General features: G+C 28.5%; 1 long non-coding RNA gene across 1 annotated transcript in view; it reads left to right on the top strand.

Moving 5' to 3' along the window:
• The first annotated feature begins 677 nt into the window (after positions 1-677).
• LOC120609428 (uncharacterized) overlaps positions 678-4,088 on the top strand; it is a 33,076-nt gene continuing 29,665 nt past the window's right edge. Inside the window, exon 1 of the long non-coding RNA XR_005654773.1 lies at positions 678-793. This is a non-coding gene — a long non-coding RNA (uncharacterized LOC120609428). The remainder of the gene's footprint in view (positions 794-4,088) is intronic.

The following is a 4,088-nucleotide window of genomic DNA, read 5'->3' as shown; positions in this document are numbered from 1 at the left end:
TCTTCACTGCTTTTAATGTTTTTTTTTTTTTTCCTGTTTGATAGCCAATTGTGAATAATTATGAACTCTAGGATAATGTAAATAAAAGTGGTGAAAATAGGCATTCTTTTCTTGTTCTAGATAGTAAGAGAGAATAATTCAGATTTTCACCATAAGAATGATGTTGATTAAAGATTTTTTTTTGCATATATTCTTTATCAGTTTGAGAAAATCTCCTACTATTCCTAGTTGATCAAAGTATTTTGTTTGCTTTTTTTTCCAATTTGAATTAGATGTAGTATAATTATTTACAATTTACTTTTTAATGACTGCCTCTATGAGAATCTTTGACATTCACGCATGGCACGCATGGCATACAGGGCAGATAGAATCCTGATTACACATGACAATTGACCACCTGATCACAAATTGACTACAGTGAGGTATAAATATGACCTTGTGTTGTTTAGGTTTAATGTGTTATTTCCTAGATTTCCTGGGCTTCTCCCAAACTGCCAAGACCTTTCCAGCTGATATCAGGAGCAAGAAACTCATCAGTTTGCCACTCCCCACTCCCTTGTTTCACAAGAAGCTATTCTTATACAAATCACTTTTATGAGTAATGTAACAGGCTATTCATTCACAGTTCCTTATAAATCCTTTAAATGTCAGACATATTGAGTGCAGAGTGAGCTGAAACAGAGCAGCACTTGTGAAGCCTGCAATAGAACAGAAGGAGCCAGGGTCCCATGTGATGCTGTGAAGGTGGGATCCGAGGTAACCCAGGTGTCTGTCATGGAAATCAGGGTCAAAGGTACATTCGCTTTCAATTCTTTGTTATTCCAGTAACTTTTCTATCACTTTTTTAAAACAGCTTTATTGAGGTATAATTGAGATACAGAAAACTGCACTATTTAAAGTATACAATTTGATAAGTTTGACATATACACATGCCTATGAAACCATCATATCAAGGTAACAAATGCATCCATCACTCTCAAATTTTCTTATGCCCATTGTTTGCTTTTTAATGGATGGGTGCTGAATTCATTAAATGCTTTTTCCAAATCTGTGGACATTATAGTTGTCATGTATATTTAATGTACACATACTAGTATTTCTCCTTTCTTGTTACTACTATGAATTTCATTATTTGATTTTCAAATGTTAAATAGATCTTACATTCTTTCAATAAACTTTGCTCGGTTATGATGTTATTCTTTTTACATATGTGTAAATTATATTTGCTAGTCTTTTGTAAAGAAGGTATCCATCCATGTTTATGAGTGCTATTGGTCCATAATTTTCATTTCTGAAATATGTTTGTGAGATTTTCATACTAAAGTTACATTGGTATCCAAAAATATTATGCCAATAAATGGAACAGCATAAAAGGTTCCATAAATTTTCTTTCACAATTTTCTGAAATAGTATGTGTAAGATTGTTATTATTTTTTTCTTCAAAATTTGATAGAATTTGTTAGTAAACCCATCTAGGACAGGAGGACTTTCCCAGTTGTAAAGATTTTTGTTATGAATTCAATTCATTTTACAGATATTGTGCTTTTCTGAATTTGTTTCTTATGTCAATTTTGGTAAGTTGATAAGTTGTATTTTTCAGGAAATACATACATTTCACTAAAGCTATCAAATTTGTTGACATAATATTGTTTATATTATCATCTTGCTGCTATATTACTGTCTGTCAGATCTACAGTGAAAATCTCTTGTTATATTCCTTATATTGGGTTATTTCTATTACTTCCCCATCTTTCTTCATTGAGCAAGCTAGGCATTTGGCAATTTAGTTGATCTTTTTTTAAAAAAAAAAAAACAGTTTTTGCTCTACTAATTTTCTCTATTATATTGTTTTCTATTTCATTGATTACTGGTCTTTATTATTTCCTATTTTTTCTTTTTATTTTGTTCTATCTTTTTTACCTTATATCTTGAGATTCTGTTAATAAGGAGACATATTTGTAATTGTTATATCTTCTTGATGAATTGTCTCAATTTTTATAATAAAATATCTTTATTAATCTCTGGTAATATTCTTGGTCTCGAAGTCTATTTAACCATTTGTTAAATAGCAACACTAGTTCTATCACATGTATGGTTTGCATGGTTTATCATTTTTCATCCTTCACATTCAACCTGTGTCTTTGTATCTAAAATTTGTCTCTTGTAGGGAGCATATAGTAAAATCCTGTTATTGTTGGATTTTTTTATTCCAGTCTGTGAATCTTTCTTTTATTGGAGTTTTTATGTCATTAACATTTGATACATAACAACTGATTTGAGAACACCTTTTTATTGTTTGTGTTCTGTTTGCCCCATTTGTTTTGTTATCATTGTCTTTGTTGTCCCACTGTTTCCCTTTTCCTGGCTCCTTTTTGTTTTTAAATTTTTTTTTAATTATCTCTTTTTAATTTACCTATTTTTCATTTGGTTTTCTTCGTATTTTTTTTCTTAAAGGTAGCTCTAGAAGTTGAAACATTCAAACTTAACTTTTCACAAAATGTTTACAGTTAATATGGTATCACTTCACATAAAATAAAATAGGATCTTTTCTCCCACCCAGCCATTTATAAATATTATAGTTGTCATGTATATTTAATGTACACATACTAAAAAATTACCAGTCTATATTGTATATTTTAAAGATATATATTAATTTTAAGAACTTAAGAGAAAAAAATCAATATTTTATATTTATCTAACTATTTAGTATTACTGTTGACCTAACCTCATCTTTGAAGATCCAAATTGCTCACCAGCATTACTTGCTTTCAGCCTAAAGAATCCATTAACATTTTTATATATAGCCAGCCTGCTTATAATTGATTTTCTTAGTTTTCTTTCTTACGTAAATATTTTTATTTTATATTCATGTATGAAGAATATTTTCATTAGATATAAATTCTATTTTTATTTATTTATTTTTTGATGCTATTTTCATTATTCAGTGTTTCTGATAAGAAACCTACAGTCTTTTGGATCATTGTTCCCATGTGTTGTGTATTCTATCATTTTTCTCTATCCGCTTTCAAAATTGTTTTCTTTATGTTTTTGACATTTCTATGATGATATATTTAAGAAAAGATTTTCTTTAAATTTATTCTGTTTATTGTTCACCGATATTTATAGAACTCACCACAGCAACAGGCAAATACACATCCTCTCAAATGCACGTTTAATGATAACCAAGATAAATTCCATATTGGGACACAAACTTCAAGAAATTTAAAAGAATAGAAATCATGTAGTGTGTGTCCTATGTAATAGGTAAGAGATTTAAGTTAAAAAAAATCAACAAAATGATAACAAAAATTCTTAATTGTTTTGAAATTTAAACAAAATATTTCTAAATACCCCTTGGGTCAAAGAGAAGTTCTCAAAATAAAACATTTTGAAGTGAATAAAAATGAAACATAGCAAAATGTGTAGAATTTAGTTAAAGTGATGCTTAAAGGAATTTTTTAGTGAAAAATCCCTATATTATGAAAGGAAAAAATGTCTTAAATCAATAGTTTAAGCTTTCAATTTAAAAACTAGAGAAAAAAAATAGAAGATTGAATCCAAAATGATTAAAAGTAAGTTAAAAAGCTGAGATAAAATTAATCTAATCAAAACAAAGAAGAGATGGAAATATCATAGAAATTAAAATAGAAATTAATATCATAGAAATTAAACTTTGAAAAAAAAAGATTATATAAATGAAAAAACTAATCAAACTGAGCAAACAAAGAAAAAAAGAGGAGACACAATTATCAATATCAGAAATAAGAGATAACATGATGTGGACCACACAGTCATTAATAGTGTAATAAGGTGTGCTAGTTTTCTTTTGTAATAAATTAAAACAAACTTACCGGCATAAAACAATATAAATTTATTTTCTTATAGTTCTAGAGGTCAGAAGTCCTAAAATCAAAGTGTCAGCCAGATTAAATTTCTCCTGGAGACTATGAGAGAATTTATTTCTTTGTCTCTTTTAGCATGTAGTAGTTACCTGCATTTCTTTGGCACCTGTTTCCATTTTCTTTCTTTCCTTTTCTTTCCTTTCCTTTCCTTTCCTTTCCTTTCCTTTCCTTTCCTTTCCTTTTCTT

The sequence above is a fragment of the Pteropus medius genome, unplaced genomic scaffold, assembly GCF_902729225.1.
Source record: "Pteropus medius unplaced genomic scaffold, Ma_sr-lr_union100, whole genome shotgun sequence".
NCBI lineage: Eukaryota > Metazoa > Chordata > Mammalia > Chiroptera > Pteropodidae > Pteropus > Pteropus medius.
This window is presented reverse-complemented; position numbering and strand designations above follow the sequence as displayed.